The sequence below is a fragment of the Triturus cristatus genome, chromosome 2_2 (assembly GCF_964204655.1).
Source record: "Triturus cristatus chromosome 2_2, aTriCri1.1, whole genome shotgun sequence".
Lineage (NCBI taxonomy): Eukaryota > Metazoa > Chordata > Amphibia > Caudata > Salamandridae > Triturus > Triturus cristatus.
Window position 1 is genome coordinate 208990705 of NC_140582.1, and position 17698 is coordinate 209008402.

The 17698-nt window shown below is 42.4% G+C and overlaps 1 long non-coding RNA gene across 4 annotated transcripts in view; it reads right to left on the reverse strand.

The window, feature by feature from the left end:
• Positions 1 to 17698, reverse strand: part of LOC146862038 (uncharacterized) — a 90801-nt gene that overhangs the window by 63229 nt on the left and 9874 nt on the right. Inside the window, exon 2 of one of the 4 annotated variants that reach the window (XR_014978087.1) lies at positions 1616 to 1684. The exons of the other annotated variants lie outside the window; for them this stretch is intronic. This is a non-coding gene — a long non-coding RNA (uncharacterized LOC146862038). The remainder of the gene's footprint in view (positions 1 to 1615; positions 1685 to 17698) is intronic. 4 annotated transcript variants of the gene reach the window in all.

Below are 17698 nucleotides of genomic sequence, written 5' to 3' on the forward strand. Positions count from 1 at the left end.
CCAACATTAATGGGGAGGTGCTGCTAATGTGCAGGGCACACATTGAGGGGTGCTCAAATGGGTAACATTCAAATGACAATAAAACGCATTGTTTGCCAACTAAGTAGACGAGGCCTGTGTATGGGGCTTGCATACAGATAACATGCCATTCTGTAATGCTTTATTTTGTCATCTATTGACAACTGTCCTAAACTACACAATTTCAAGGAAGCGAATAACACCAGTCACACCAAAAAGGCACATGATACAACAGGAGAGACAGCACAACTGATGCATAGGGAAATTAAGAAATTATCCAAGGGGTGACTCCAATGCCCTGATCAGATACCAAAATAAATCCTAAAGATCCACCATGATATAAAAGTTTGGAGGTCTCAAAGGCGGGGGAGGAGTACCCGGCATGACGTAGAATATGTGCTTGTTATGTCACTGTCCCCAATGGTTTGGCAAGACACATCTGTCACAAACATATGTCTACTGCTGTGCTGGACATACGTTCTACCTACCTAGTGACCTAACGAGATGGGAATATTCTATCGGCACAGACACTCAAATTTTATTTACTACATGCATACATATCTGTACACAAAAGCACGTGCATTTCAACGGTTACATTCAAATCAACTTTAGAATGCAAAAAAATGTATGCCAACACCATTAACTGTCACATATGGTAAGACGTTATTTTACAGAACTTCGTGCAACACAAGTGAGTGACCATGCATTCCTTGATCATATCATGACAAACATTTTTAGGCCAGATATCGCTGCAATCAAAATGTACAGCTAAGGAAAATGGAAATATTTAAAGTTCTGCAAAAAACAGAAGCGATGCCGTCACGTGACTGGGGGAAAAAAACACAGAAGGGGTGGCCTACGCAAACAGGATACAACTGCCAAGAGAAAACACAGAAGGCTCGCCGTTCAGGGAATCAAATGAAATGTAAATGTCCAGTATTTGTAAAGTGCGAACAATTACCCGAAGTGGTCAAGGCACTGGGGGCCGTCTGGAAGATTAAGCGAGCTATTGCCCAGAGTCACATGGTGCTGGGCTGATCTGCTGCTGGCCCCAAGGATCGAACCATGAGCCCCAGGTTCCGGAGTCAGTCGCCCTGGCTGCTGCACCACACCTCTTCCAAATGAGCAGGCTAACCAATGCATATTGCACAGGGAATGCAATTGATTATTCTAACTACCTTCGAAGGAAACCAACTATGTAATCAATGGCAAATATGCACAAACCAAAGGGTGGAAAAGAAACCCCCAATTAAAAAAATCAAAGAATACTTCACAAAACACACCGTAGCCAGACAAATCTATAGAACGGTTATGAAATAAAATGTATACAGGTGGAAACTAAAGGCTGCCTATGGCTGTTTTAATTGTTACACATTTCCTTTCACAAACAACGTATATAGATTGCCAGACTTGAGACGCTTGTTGCACGTTAAATACAACACGACTTACACTGCAGGGCACATAGCGCCTTAAACAATGATTTCATTCATTAGAACGGATCTGTAATTATACAGCAATGTATGGAGCAGTCTTGCGTTTGCCACTGTTTTCCCAACAAAAAAGCACGCACACAAATTAGAAAAAATAAATGAATTACCTTTGTTTTTTAGGGGCAGAGTGCTGGAGCTCTAGCTGTTTTCCATGTAAGAGTGTAGCTGCAGGGGCTCTAAGAAGGGGTGAAGAACAACAAAGCCTTGTTGAGTAACTGGTGTTTTTAAAGACCTGTGAAGTACTTGGGTGCGGCCGCAGTAAAGCAGACGGCAGACCACAACAGCTCCTCTCCCCCCACGTGAGCCAAGCAGGGGGCCTGGTTGTTCAGTTCTCAAAGCTTCCAGGTGCTAGACTTAACGTCACCATGTGTACACCCTAATAAAACGAGACCAGTAAGGGCCGGGCCAGGGGTAACACAGAGCAGGTTAGGGTTGAGTTGCAGCTGCCTTCTGTGGCAAAATGAATGATGCATCAATGAGCGAGCGTGCATAAAAAAGCACAGAGCATAGGAAATAAATTGCTGCCGTTCGCAATGGATTTGTGGCATGAAGAATGCTTTGGTCTAACTTCTAACGTTCTCCCTCCTCAATCATTTTTGAGCAGGCTCGCCTGTTAGTCAGGTTAGGGGGGAAGGGCTAGACGTCCAACTCTCCCCCGGACTTTTCGAACATTTCTTTATCAGTGTAATTGTAGCAGTCCCATCCCTCGGCTGCCCTCAGTGACTCTCATTGAAAACATATGTGTTTCACCAATCCTGCTATCAGACTGTGGGGGTGCGTGGAAGCCAGGCTTCCAATTTCAATCAGTTCACACATCTCCAGTCAGCAATAGCAGCATCCCAGGCATCCGGCGTCCTGCACACTCCACTTAGCCCTGCACCATTCCCACCTGGCAGCAGAGGCACAACTAGAGCCAAATTCCGGGTGGGGTAATCCTTAATTCTTCCAGCAATAGGCAGGTGAAGATGAAGGGGTGAAAACACAGCAAAGCCTCGCTAATATATAAATGGTCTTTTTAAAGACCTGTGAAGTACTCGGGTGCGGCTCTGTGGGTGCCCGGGAAGCTGTCTCGGGGTGGGGGGCGGGGGTAGACTGCAGCCCTTTGAGCTCCATGGGCGTTGCGCGTCTGCCTGGCAGCATCTTAGCTTCCCACACGGCCTCCTTACTGCTCATTGATTAATTGCGTTAATTTTATTATTGATAATAATCACGGCCCCAACCTCGTTACTTGAAAATAATGCTAGTCGTACTTAAAGGAAGCTCACCTAAATAATACAAATTATATCGAGCTCAGAATGATGAGAGGCAGAGTTGACCCTGTCTGTCACGATGTACTGGCCTTTTCGGAAATGTGTCATATTTTGTACCTAATTTCTAGGAAATTTTCATGCACCTGTGCTTGAAAAGCGGCACGATTTGTCAGCCAGTAACTGGCATTACTGACTTGGCCCCAATTCTGTCATGCTTTTGAGGCTGTGATCTGCCTCAAAAACTTATGATTTCTATATTGGCCAGTCCTCCTCTACTTTTGGATTCGCTGTGTCTGCACCCAGACCTATGTAGGATGCTCATCCACTGAAACAGCTATCTTATCGGCCAACCATGCTAATTTGGGGGAATGACTCATTGTTTCCCGCTGTTTGCTTCGCATTGCAAGTTCCATTATAGTTCTTTTTTGTACTCCTTTGACTCCCTCAAGTGGCCAAGCGGTGCAACAAATATGTAAAAAATCAGTGACACTCGGTTTAAACCAGGTCAGCTGATTTTCAGTCGGTAGGGTACTGTCGTGTACAGTCGCTTTTAACCGAATTCCGGACAGCCTAGCTATAAATTACATATTCCAGGGAGCGCATTTTAAGTCAAGTGGTCTGCGGGAGACTCTTATAAACAGTGTAATGGGCCAATTTTCAGAGCGGGGGTGATATGTGCGACATTCTGTGTGTCAGGCCACGCAGGTGTTTTGTGCGCTCTGGGAAAGACACTAGATTGAGAGCCTAACGTGGTCCAGTGTTACGGTTGATTATTTGGAAATAGGAGCGCTGTGTTCTAATCCCGGTTATAACTTGAACACAGTGTGACCCTGGGCAACGGCTTTATCTGCCATCGTCACTAATCTCAGATAACACGGACATGGTAACAACACTCCTGTCTGATGTCGTGTGACAGGTTCTGCAGGAGCCTCACGCACAGACCTTGCGCTGCACGCACACACTCGGGTCAGTGCGCACCTATCTGCCCCTGCAGCACTCCAGGCTCAGACAAAGCCCATCCCAGCCGCACTGACACCAGTGACAGGACGCAGGCTTTCGGCGCAGCCCGGCTGCCTACCTTGATGCCCTGCTGCTGGCTGGTGAGGGTCAGCTTGGACTCGTCCAGGAGCAGAACTTCACAGTAGAATTCCTCCGGAACGGCGCAGAAACACCACATCCCTGCGCAGGGGGCTCTGGCAGAGAGGGCGGCGGGGTGCGCATCCAGGCTGGGAGGGAGGGAGTCAGGTGCGGACGGGCTGCGTGTGCATGGCAGGGCGCGCAGGGGAGGCTGGCGGCACCTGGAACAGCAGGCACCGGCATGCACTGAGCCCGGGCTGAAGCCTTCCCTCGGCAGGAGCCAGGCTCACACCTCACAAGGAGGATCAGCTACTGGAACTCCCCCGGGAGCATGAACAGGCACAGGGAGGCGGGGCTCACCATAGAGGAAGGGTCCTCCAGCGGCTAGAGGGTGTCAGCCTCTTAAAGAGACACGCAGCACGCAGACCCGAGGCCATTGTGCCTTCTGCCTCCAGCCTCATTAATTAATAAGTGCGCTTAGGAACATCTATTCAAGACGCAGCCGCTTTAAGGGGGTGTGGTGAAATTGTCCTCCATAACTGCGTATTTCAAAAAACCTTCATTCAACAATCTGGCACATATAGTAGCAGTGTGTTTGTTCTTTCGCGTGCGTGACGGTGAGACCGGTTAGACCTCAATTAATCTCACTAACAGGAGCAAACAGTGCGAGCCTCGCTTACCATGACTTGTATCCAATTCGTATGCAAGCCTTTAAACATCTACGGGAAATACCGAATTAAACAAGCCGAGGGCACCGGAAGACACCACCGCCTTTCTCCGAGGCAAAACAGAAATGCCTCGGAGAAAGGCAGCGTCGTTTTCGGATTCGGGGGCGTGTTTTGCTGTTAACTCCTCCTTGAGACTTCTTGCAAAGAACACGCCCCCCGATCCGAAAAGGACGGGGCCTAATCTGAATGACTGACCTCTTCTCCAATGGCTGGCCAGCATTCAAGAGGCCAGCCAATGGAGAACAGGGGAGAAGAGGGGCGGGTTCAAGCCCCTCTTCTCCAAGTCATTAAATCTCGGTGCTAGACTGCGCAAGCGCAGCCTTCGCAGCTGAGACCTAAAAATTTTATTGCACATGGCAGCACCAAGTGCCTTAATGGACTTGGCACTGTCTATGTTGCTACTGCAATCTTGTACTTCATTTTTAGTAGTCAAATATGCTGTGAAACCTGTGATTTGGTTTTTAATAATGGCCTAAAGTAATTCTTTTTGTGCCTCAAACGGGCCTGGTATTGTATATGCTGCTATTTGCTATCTTGCACACTGCCTTTTGGTAATAAAATACAAACAAAATCCTGTTTTCCTGTTTTAAAATTTGCTCAGCTTAATCTTCATCCCGAGCTCGGACCTACTGGTTCTTAGGGACATTTTAACTTTGCAAACTGAATGCTTTTAAATTGTATGTATGTTTGTTAAAGTTTTTATTAACCATACAATAAACGAATTAAACGTAACATTAATACGCACACGTTTGCGGGGGTCTTATTTTCTACAGTGAATGCACGGCTGTAGTACGTTTGAATGCTTTACATTAATAAAGTTACAAACACTGTATTTTGTTGAATATATGTATAATTGTGCTTCTGTGATGGTATGGGTGGAGCTATAATTACACGGCTCCATTATATACCGTGTACCAGAGAACATACAAGAGAGTGCTAGACATTCACGCCTCACGGACCTGAAGTCCAGACTGCACAACAACCATGACACATTTATCACATACAGGGCTCTTTAAGTAGGCTGGGTCTCACCGATGCTGAGCACCTGCAGTTTTTAGGTCTCGCCTACGCAGCGCGCATTCACTACATAGTAGGACCTTTAGCCGTCGTTCTGCTCTTTTTGGAAGCACACACTCGTGCTTGTAGCAGCATCCAGCTTGCGGGAGCGTGCAGCGGCGCACCACAAGCAGGAGTGCATTGCCTCCAAAAAGAGCAGAACGACGGCTAAAGGTCCTACTCCTGGGCTTTCGCTCTCCCTCTCCTCTCGCTTTCTCGCTCTCTCTCTCTCTGTCTCTCCCGCTCTCTCTTTCTCTCTCTCGCTCTCTCTCTCTCCCCCTCTCTCTCTCTCCCCCCTTTATCTCTTTCTCACTCTTTTCCTTTCACTCTCTCTCTCCCTCCCTCCCCGCCATATGTTCCATAATGTCGACTAATAATGTCCAACAAGAATAAGGACACATCTCGGGCGTCGCGAGATCACGGTTTTCTGTGTGACATCAGGTTGGTTTCGCTTTCTATCTTATGTTTCGGAGGCTTTTGGAACCGTTCACGACGGGTTTAAGGCTGCTTGTGAGATCAGTTTACGTTAAAGGTGATACATTTCCAGAAAGGAGTGCTCTGTAGTTCTGGATGGTGGATTGTTTTATTATTTATTCTTGTTAGACCTTGTTACCTATGCGATCCTAAATAACCCTGGTGCTTCCTGCGATATCAATTCATTTTACAGCCACTACAGGAATATATAGTTGAACGGTGTATTTTAGCGGGATATAACCCCAAACATTTTGTCTACTGCAGTTCTGTTGCGTGAAGTTAGTTCGCATAAAGCCTCTTTTTTGGCAGGAATTATGTATTCTGTTATTTTGGAATCATGAGGTGGCCTCGCAGTGTGTGTTTTTGTAAATTGCGTAGGTAATGCACGATGGAAGATTCTAAGGAAGATACTGTGAAAAAGACTGAGGACTCCAGTCCCACAGAACCTGCAAAGCCTACTCCCGATGCTGACAATAGTACCACTGAGGATGTGGCAGTGCCAGTCGTCGTAAAAGAGAACTCTCCTGCTATGCTTTCTATCAAGCGCAAGGAAAATGAAGAAGAAAACGATGTAAGTAATTGCTTTTTTTGTGTGATCTCATACTATACCAATATAACTTTAGCGGGACACGGCCTGCGACAGGCATTTATAACGATACTGGGGAGAGCATGACTTATCATAGCCCCAAACATTGATTCAAGGGTCATTGGCAGAGAGACTGGTATTGCTGAGTCTTAGCTATGTTAGTTAATATAATTTGCCTCTGGTGTCTCCAGGCCAGTCCTACGATGACTGCAAACTGGGCCAAGTACAATACTTTACTACTTGACTGCAATGTAAGGGTGACATCGGCAGGCAGTCAAACGTTTATTAGGGAGGTAGTGTCGGGTGCTCGAGCTCAGCACTCAACCAACAGAAAAAGTCACTTTAGTGTGAAGCCCAGCGTTAGTTTTATAAGGAAAATAAAGTATATTTAAATACACAGCATTTCTAATATCCACACAATTCATTTGGTTATTCATGTTTCCCATATCAAATGCCCAGTTCATGATTGCTTTCGAGTCTCCCCCCCCCACCCTCTTTTGGTATAATGGGTGGGTGGCTGTTTCTCACTACTCTTGAGCAATGTAGGCGGCTGTATGTTGTGTGTGTGTACTGCCTGGTACCCACAATTAAAAATACATGTAGGCAGGCAGACTTGCGTACGTTGCTTTAATGTAGTGATGGAGCGCAAAAACCTTAGCAACGGGAAAACAACCTGAAACCAGTATCCTCCCTACGTCACAGACCCAACGTCACACTAACTCATTCACAAATGCAGTTATTGGTGGGGCCCGTAACACCAACACTCATACTTTTACTATCACACCGGTCTGTACAAACAGGAGGAATGAATGGTTCAAGCGCTGGACATGTGAGGGGAACACCTTATAACCTATAGGGAAGAAAAGTAATTTACAAAATATACATTAACACCCTTTCACCTTCAGATCCTTAGTCCTAAACATCAAGGCACTCCTCCTGCTTCGGTCAATGGACCAATTTAGTTGGATTGGTTGATGGTCATTTAGAACCAGCTAAAACACATTTCAGGATTTTTATCTTACCTTTCTCAATAAATCACAAACTCATTTCTTGTTAATCAATTTCTTTATCTAGATCTTCATAAAGGTTAAATTCGCTTTTGAAAAGTTTATATCAAATTTCAGGTAAATCGCAGATCATTATATTTACCTAATCTGGCTATCTGGAGTCCTCTAAGTCATTGGGTCTGCATACTCAAATCTGCCGTCAGTCGTCTAAAGCAGATCAAAGTTCAAAGTTCCTTGCTCAGCACGCTACAGTCTCAAAGGATCGGCAAAAGACCAGAGACATGCAAGCATCCGTCAGTGCCCATAGAATTAGAAAAAGTTCGCAGTCATCAGATAATTGGGCAGCATCCGCTGCAGTCACCCTAAGTCGAAGCAATCACGTAGCGTACCGTCGTCGTTTGTCGCCAAAGTCGAAGACGATCGTTAGTCGAAATCGATAGACCAGACCCTCCCCATTCTAGCACGTATTTCTATAACAAAATCAAAGCAAGAAGATACATTTTATAATTCTAGCACGGTTATGATTGGCTGGTTGAGATCGTCCGATGGGAGCTTCTTAGATTTTTGTATAGTTCGAGGGGTGATGTCACAAGTTCATGTAAAGTCAGTCCGTTCTGGGTTTTTGTGACAGTCTATTGTCTATTGTCTTGGCCGTCCTCCCACCGTGGCCTTGTTCTGGTACATTGGGATACAGGTCATGAAGAGGCTACGGATCGCTCCGCGCCTCGTGGGACAGTGGCCACTTCGTCGTGTCCGCGGCCATATTGGATTTAGGCCCAAATGTTAACTTAAGCGAAACAAACACAAAAGAGCAATTAATGCATAGAAATAATGAATCTAATGTTAACCCCTCACTAATCCCTCTATGTGCTTGTATTTATCTAGCGTATAGCGACATTCAAAGCAATTATATTCACCCTTTTTGGACCTCCTTCTGGGCAACATTACAAGACATCACAAAAGCAACATTTATCATGCCGTATTCTATTTACTACATATACTACTGTTAGTATGCATACAGATTTTAGCCATAAAGGTTATCTTGCCATGCAAAATGCAAATCCCACGTGTAATTCTTATATTAATAATGTTGATTAATAAACATGCAAACTCATTTAGTAATATTATATTTAATAGATTATATAATTAGTATATTCATGCAAATTGGGGGGGGGGTATACAACATTTTAAACTACCCGCCCCATCAATCCCCCCTTTGGTGATTTTATCACCACACCATTAAAATTTTGTATCAATTTTGTCATGAAAGCAAAATGAATTCTTTGGTTTTTATTTACATCTCTGTTTCCCCAATTTCTTCTCTTCTGGCTGTTTTATATATACTTTCTTTCATTTCTTCTAATTCTACTTCTTCAAATTCCCTCTCTTGTCTCTTATTCTGTCTTCTTTTCAAATTTTCTCTTTGTAACGTTTTCTGTATTTTCTTTCTTTTATGACACATACATCCTAATCTTAAAATGAATACTATAAAAATCACACATTTTATTGGAAAAAGGATCCTACCTATAAAGGTACTACCAAAGTTTAATAAGAAATCTTTAATTGAAGATATTTTCTTTCCAATCTTTTCCCAAACACTTTCTACCTTCAATGGTGCACTTTCCTCATGCAAATCAGTTATATTTTTAATGTAGACCTTCAGATCTTTGCTTTCGTCAGGAATGTAAGTACAACTATGTTGAACTTTCAGCATTCCACAGACTCCACCCTCTTTTGCCAATAATATATCAAGGGCAAGTCGATTTTGCATTACCATGGCACGCATGGCAACCATTTCAGTATTCACTAATAAAAATCCTCCAGCGGTGCTTGATGACAAGGGATCCACTACTGTTGATAATTTTCTAATTTTATGTGCATTCAGAGATATTCCCACTGCTGGTATCAATGCTCCAAAAATGTCTCCCACAATTTCCGACCAAGATTCTCTCTTTCTACGTGCTAAATAACTACCTAACTTATGTACACCATCTTCTCCTCTCCCCATGTGGAATATCTTTGGGAAAACCAGACCTACATAACATGTGCCATACCAATGCTCCGGTAAACGATAAACGATATTATGCCTTATTCCCGCAGATAAAATATAACCCAGGAAAAACTGGATCATTTCCTCCTTTAAATCCCTATCCACCCATGATTCGGTATGTATCATGGCACTCACTGTTTCCTACAAAGTAATTATCATATGCAGTTTGATTCCTTCTAATACACAACTTCCTTTTCTGGGGCCAATCTAACGCCATAGTTGGACTAGCTTCTCCCTTCAAATGTTTTTCCATTTCAACATCCCAAACTGTCTTTTCCTCCTTTCTCTCAGATGCTTTCTTTTGCTTGTTCAATCTCCTTTCTTCTACCATATCCAAGAACGTCTTTTCTTCATTCTTTAAGCTACAAGTCAAATTATTTCTAAATATGTATTCTAATGTTAGTTCCCTAGTTTCTAAGAAAAATTCACCTAACACCTTTGCAGGCTTTACTTTGTTCAATTTGTTAATTGCAGGTACTTGTGAAAATATGTTATCTACATCTGAAAAATAATATTCTAGTTTCCCTATTTTGTAAAACAAACTAGCTATTACACTACATGTTATTCCATATGTTACTGGAAGGTGGTGATAGGTCACTCCCTCCGATACAGATGCAGGTAAATGCATACATACATAGCAGTCCCTTACGTCCATTGTCTTTACATATTCATACAAAAGTTTTGAAAATACATTGTTAGAGAAATCATTTATAGACCTGTCTTTATGTAGGTAGTTCCTATCTATTCTATTCGGATATACTTTCTGAATCTTTTCTATATTAGTTCTATTCTCACTATGTCCTTCTATTGTGTCTATTCTAACTTTAAATGAGATCATCAGAGCCAACACACTCCATAGAAGCATTAATAATCCTGTACAACAACAACACATTTTAAGCCACCTTTTTAGAAATACACATCTATCTTTTCTACTTTCTGTGTTTGCCATTTTCGTAAGAATGATCAGTATCTTTTGACTTAGCCTCTTCTACTACACAACTAGTTTTGTCTAACCCAAGGCTCTAAGCACCTACTTGGTTCTATCAGTTTTGTCTTTTCCAGTATTTTATTGACTTTCCATTAGCAGCACTTTCTTGTCTTTTTCAGTTTGGCATTTGATCGTCTTTCACCTTTCTCTTGTAATCTGAATACAGAACTTCCTGAACATCCGTCTCTTCTCCAATATCGTACAAGATAACTCTCAGGATTTCCGATTCTTCGTCTTCCTCAACCACTTCCGGTACAGTCACCTCTGGATTTTCTTGGCTATCCGCCGCTTCTTTTATTTCAGGCAGGGCCACATACAACCATTCCGGCGACTTATACTTCTGATTAGGTTTTCTCGTTCTTTTGCTTTCCTCTACTACAATTGTTTTCCCGTCTTTTGATTTTTCTTGACTAGACACTTCATTCACTTGTTCAGCTCTTGGTGAGTTTACTTGTGTCAATCTATATCTCAGTCTCTTTATTTTGTTTGGCCAGATTTCATCTCTTGCAGATCTTTTCAATTTACTTCCTTTATCATTCTTTTCAGTTCTCCATGCTTTCTTTCTCAGGACTCGACCTTCTGGTACTTCCTCATCACTATCTTCTGATTCTGTTTCAACTTGCTTTTTGCTTACGGCTGTTTTTCTTTCCACCACTTCTTTTATTTTCCCTACTTCTGTCCCTCCTCGTGTTTCTTGCACAATATCTTCCTGCTGACTAATTGTCCCTTCCTCTAACTGGATATTTGCATTCCAAACAACTCCTCGGGGGTCTTCCGGGACAATCTCTCCCTCTCTCTCTGTATCGGTCACCTGTTCGTCTACTTTTGTTATTTCAGGTGGAATTCCTCTCAGTTTTTCATCAGGAACTTCTTTATCAACAATTTCTTTGATTGTCTCTTTCTGCTTTTCTCTTTCCCGGAACATGCCGGTATTGGTTCTGTCTCTGAGTCTGAGCTGGTATCAGAAATCTGTAATCTCCTTCTCAAGGGGATATTTTCTGGGGCAACGGTCAGATTTGGCTCTGTCTCCCCCCTTTCAGGATTTTCTCTTACTTCCTCAGTATCCGATTCAGAACTAGTCTCTGACTCATCAAAATATTCTCCTTCTTTGTTATCCACTGGATTTGGAATTCTCAATGTGTGACTAGCATGGATCCAGTTCTTTATTCCAGCACACTTCACAGCTGTGGCCGTGGTCAAAATCACTTGTCGTGGTTTTCCCCAAAGTGGGACCAGACAGTTCCTTCCTTCCTTCTTCTGTGTACTTTAATTCTCACCCAGTCTCCTGGGCTCAGATCATGAGCTTGCTTCTTTTCAAGGGTGGTGGCATCCAATCCAACCTGATGAAACACAGAATGAACTGCGTCAGCCAGCCCCTTACAGTAATCCAACACCAAGTCATCAGATATAGGCAACAGCTTGTTGACTGGTATGAATACATGGCGCATTGCTCTTCCCATGATAATCTCATGTGGACTCAGACCTGTTCTATCTGGAATAGATCTAATAGTCATGAGTACTAGAGGCAAGACATCAGGCCATTTCAAACCTGTGGCTAAACACATTTTCCCCAGTCTGTTTTTAATGGTGCCATTCATTTGTGCCACCACACCAGAAGCCTCTGGGCGATAGGCACAATGTAGTTTCTGTTGTACATTCAATGCTTCACAAATTAATTTCATGATCTCATTATGGAAATGCTTTCCTCTATCTGATTCAATTGTTACTGGGAACCCGAATCTAGGGATGAATTCCCTCAAAAGCAATTTCGCCACTGTAATTCAATCGCTCCTTCTTGTGGGGTATCCTTCTACCCATCTAGAAAACAAACAGACCATCACTAAAACATACCTCAGCCTGTTACAGGAAGGCATCTCAATGAAATCAATCTGCATTCTGTTGAAAGGCCCTCCTTCTCGACCTATTGTTCCTAGACTTACCACTGTTTTTCTTCCAGGATTGAACTGCTGACATATAAGGCATCTTTGACAAAGGTTCTCAGCTACAAGTCTAAATTTTGCATTGTACCAGGCCTGCTTACAGGACCGAATCATTGCTTCTCTCCTTATGTGTCCCTGTCCATGATACATCCGTGCCATGGCAGACATCATGCTATCAGGCATGACTGGTCTTCCATCCCGATAGACCCACACATGATCTGTTTCCCTTGGTGCACATCCTGCTTTTACCCACTGTCTCATTTCCTCATCTCCTGCTTCTTCCTGCAATTGCCTCACTTCCTCCCATGTACTCACTATGTTAGTAAACAATAGAGAGCAAGAATTCATCTCCCTTTCTTTCGCCCGATTGATAGAGTTTTGCTTTCGCGCACAATATTGAGCCATATCGTTGGCATATTTATTTCCAATGGCGACATAGTCTCCATTCTTTGAGTGAGCATCACACTTCACAACGGCCAATTGCTTAGGCAGCTGTATCGCCTCAAGTAATTTCCCAACCACTTCAGCATTCTTTATAGGAGTTCCACTCGAAGTCATAAATCCTCGCTGCAGCCATATCTGGCCGAAGTCATGCACAACACCAAAACCATACTGACTATCAGTTATCACAGTCACTCTCACATTCTTTCCGATCTTACATGCTCTAGTCAAAGCAACAAGCTCAGCTACCTGGGCTGATTTTACTCCCTTCAGGTAAGATGCTTCCATTACTGCTGCAACTGTGCATACTGCATATGCTGCACTTGTTATTCCTTCATCTGTTCTCAAACATGACCCGTCCACAAACATCACAAAATCACTTTCTGGCAAAGGTACATCTTTTATATCAGGACGTGGTTTGGTACAAGAATCGAGTACATCCAAACAATCATGATCTACTTCTTCCCTGACTTCAACATTCCCAGCATCAGGCAATAGCATTGAAGGATTCACATTCAAACATCTCACAAGGCTCACATTTGTTGCACCTAATATGACCTTCTCATACTTAGTCAGCCGACTATGTGTCATGAACTGAGTGCGGCTCCTTGTTAAAAGGATTGCCACATCATGAGGTACAAACACTCGCACAGGATATCCCATCACAATTCCTTCACTCTGTTCCAGACTCTTACATGTGGCAGCTACTGCTTTCAAACAACCTGGCAACGCTACAGCTACAGGGTCTAGCATAGCTGAAAAATATGCAATTGGTCTTCTCAGTTTTCCATGTTTTTGTATTACTACAGAGAGTGCACATCCATTCCTCTCACTGCAGTACAACTCGAACTCCTTCTCATAATCAGGCATGCCTAAGGCTGGCGCTTCACATAAACTGTCTCTCAATTGCCTAAAAGCTGCTAGTTCTTCCCTACTTAAATCAATGGGATCTCTTACATCACTTCTCGTCAGGCGTACCAAAGGTTTTGCGATCAGGGAAAAATTACTTTTCCACTGTCGACAATAACCAACCATTCCAAGAAACATTCTCAAATCTCTTTGCGTCATTGTAGCTCTCATTCCTCTTATTATTCTAATTCTGTCTGTAGTTATTTTCCTCAGTCCTTTTTCAATTATATGGCCTAAATAGTGTACTTCCTTTTGACAGAATTGTAATTTCGATGGTGACACTTTAAGTCCTCCATCCGCCAAATGATTTAGCAATGCTATGGTGTCCATTACACAAGCCACTCTAGTCTTTGATGCCACAAGTAGGTCGTCAATGTACTGCACTATCACTGAGTTATCTGGCATTTCTAGGTCTTCTAAGGACTTTTTCAATATCTGATTAAATATCGAGGGGCTCTCTGTGTAACCCTGTGGGATTCGGCACCATGCCAAATACGTTTGCCAAAACGGAACGCAAACATTTGTTGGCTGTCATGATGCAATGGGAGGGAAAAGAAAGCATGACATAGATCAATTACTGTATACCATTCTGCCTCATAGGGAATCTGATACAAAATCACAGATGAATTTGGTACAATGGGACAACATGACACAACAATCTTGTTTATCTTTCTCAAATCTTGTACTATTCTAAACGTTCCATTAGGCTTTTTCAGTCCCATAATTGGCGAATTACATGGACTACTCATTATTTCTCTCAAAATACCTTGTTTTACCATTTTCTCGATTATAGGGGTAACTCCTTCAATTATCTCAGGTGTCAATTTATATTGAGGAACATTTGGGTAGCTTATTCCTTCTTTTACTGTTATTTTTACAGGATCTACATTTTTCATTAGTCCTACATCTTCTCCTGTGAAATTCCAGACTTCTGCTTTTACTGTCTGTTTCAATTCTTTTGGTAGTTCGTCAGGGTTGAATACAGCATAGGCTTCAGTAATCTCATTTTCCATATTAGCCATAGTCATTTTATATAGTACGTCTTCCATCAGGGGTCTCAAATGCTATACCATCAGGGGTACAGACTATAGTGCAATTCATTTTGCACAACAAGTCTCTACCTAACAAATTTACAGGACTTGAATCGCACACGACAAAGCGGTGCATTTCAGAAAATTTCCCTGTATTGACTTTTACTGGTTCTGTGAGATACGTTTTAATCTGTCTGTTGGATACTCCAACTTCTTGGATTGTTTCGTCCGAGAGAGGAAGATTCTTAACATCAGCTGACCTAACAGTTGATCGAGTAGCACCAGTATCTACTAGGAAAGTAATATTTTAATCATTTACCTTTCCGTCCACAAAAGGGCCTGTCTGGTCTACTTCTAGAGTTGCGCCAAGCACGCACTCTTCTTCCTCCCTTCGGCACCGTCAATAACCTTCTTCTGACTCACTCTCATCGCGTTGTAGCCAATACTGCGAAACATCGCTAGCGCGCGGCAGCTTAGTTACCTGTTCTTCGTTGTAGAATCCGGTCTCTACTGTAATTCTGTGAATTTATGTTCTGTGTAAAAGGCGGTTTTGGCACCTGATTCTGTTGGGTAACAACCTGCTGCTGTCGCTGCGGTTGACCACTCACCTCATTTTGCACCTGCGGATTCAATAATGCATTATCATTATTAGTACTTTGGAGAAATTTACACTCGGATTTCCAATGCCCTATTCTTCCGCAATTATGACATGGCCATTTCTATTTGGCTTCTTCTATATTAAAATGTCCCTTTCCTTTTCCAGGATTGAATTTTGGTTTTGGTCCTGCGTTATTTGCTTGTTCAATCAGCTGAGCTTCCTGTCTTTCTGCTACTTTTACATGCGCCCACATAGCTTTTTCTTTTAATTTACGCTGCTTGGCTTCAATTTCATCACTAAAGTATTTTGCATGTCTCAGTACTCCGTCCATTTTCTTATTCTGTCAATCCACGGTCTGCTGTTTTATCATTTCACTTATCTCTGGACGTAGACCATATACAAATATGTATACAAAATGACTCAAATCTTTTTCACTTAAATTTTCGTCACCACTAAATTGCTTAAAGGCCAGTATCAACCTGTCATAATATGCATGTACTGACTCCTTACTCTCCTGATGAGTTCGGTCAATTTTTACCCAATCAGTTTCTTTGGGGGGTACGTTATTTTTCAGGAAAGCAATAACCTGTTCATATTTCTTCATCACTTCCGGGTCAGGGGCTCCCGTTTTTGGATCCCTAGGGTATTCCTGTGTAGGCCAATTAATCATCAGCTTACACTCTGTCCATAGATCTGCTGGCACTATTATGTCAAATAGGCTATTTAGATCAATCCACAAAACTTTTGATAACTGTACAAACCTATCCACTTGCCTATACCACTCGACTGGCTTTTCACGTAGTCGAGGGAAATCATTTGTAAATGATAAAAATATCTTGCCTAGTCCAGAGGACATGTACATAGCCTCCACCTGGAATTTCTCTCATAGGGCATTCTGTTACTGCTTTTTCTTTTTCTCTCATTGGGAAAGCTGCAAATGTTTTGTTTGTGGCATCATCTCGTTTTCGGTACCACCTGCTACTCCATTTATCCACATCTCCCCATTTTCTTAACAAAATGATTATGTCTTTAATCTGAATTATTCGTCCGGTGGTATTCAAATTTTCAATATCTTTCTCAGTAAAATCTACTCAATATGGTTTTTGTAAAGCCTTTACTTTTTCAATGTCTATACCCATTTCGTTTGCCACTTCCCCTAGTCTTTCATGCAGATTCTTCGCTCTCTAGGTTAGGTTATACTTTTGCACAAAAATAGTAATTCTTCATCCTGATAAGTTTTTAACTTCTCTGTGGGGATAGTCCCTACTATCAATTCTTCCAGAACCATCTTTAGCTTAGCCACATCTATAGATTGGGATTCTCTATCTTTTCTCTGTAGGCTCCTCAACCATTCGCTTAATTCTTCTGAAGTAGGACCTACGGGTTTTTCTTCATTACTTCGTTCTAGGTCTCTTGGAGTTTCTGATACAGATTCTGTAGTCATTGTCAGACTTTCCACTATATTTGGGTTTACTGTCAGGTTTTTAGGAACACTTGGCTCTATCATACTTACTGTTTGTCTCCATGGGTTTTCGTCTGTACTTTGCTTTGGCCTCTCAGTCTGTTTATTACTGTTATAAGGGACCGTTAGACAATGTTCACTATCTGTTTGTTTATCAAAAATAGGCATTACAGGACATATAGTTACGGGAACAGTCACGGCTTCTAAGTTTTTAGTCAATTCCCTAATCTTTTCTGTTAATTCCAAAGTTGTTTTTGCTAGTTCTGCCGAATTTTCACTACTCACTTTACCATCCTGTTTTCTCTCTATTTCTCTGAAAGAATTATTTTTCCCTATCTCTTGGGGTATTGATTCAATTTTAATATTTCGCAAAGTTTCTCTCATTGGGGCACTTGGTGTTAGCATGTCAGATTCTGGTTGATACGGGGTGGATTTTTATAAAACATGTTGGCAAGAACAACATCCTCCGATTCATGCACTCCATACCCTCCTGACTCTATATTATGTCTCTTTTCCGTACATTTTCTACCACCAACTTCTTCAGCATGTCTTACAGGAAACAAACCATCAGCCATATTTGCACTTCGTCATCG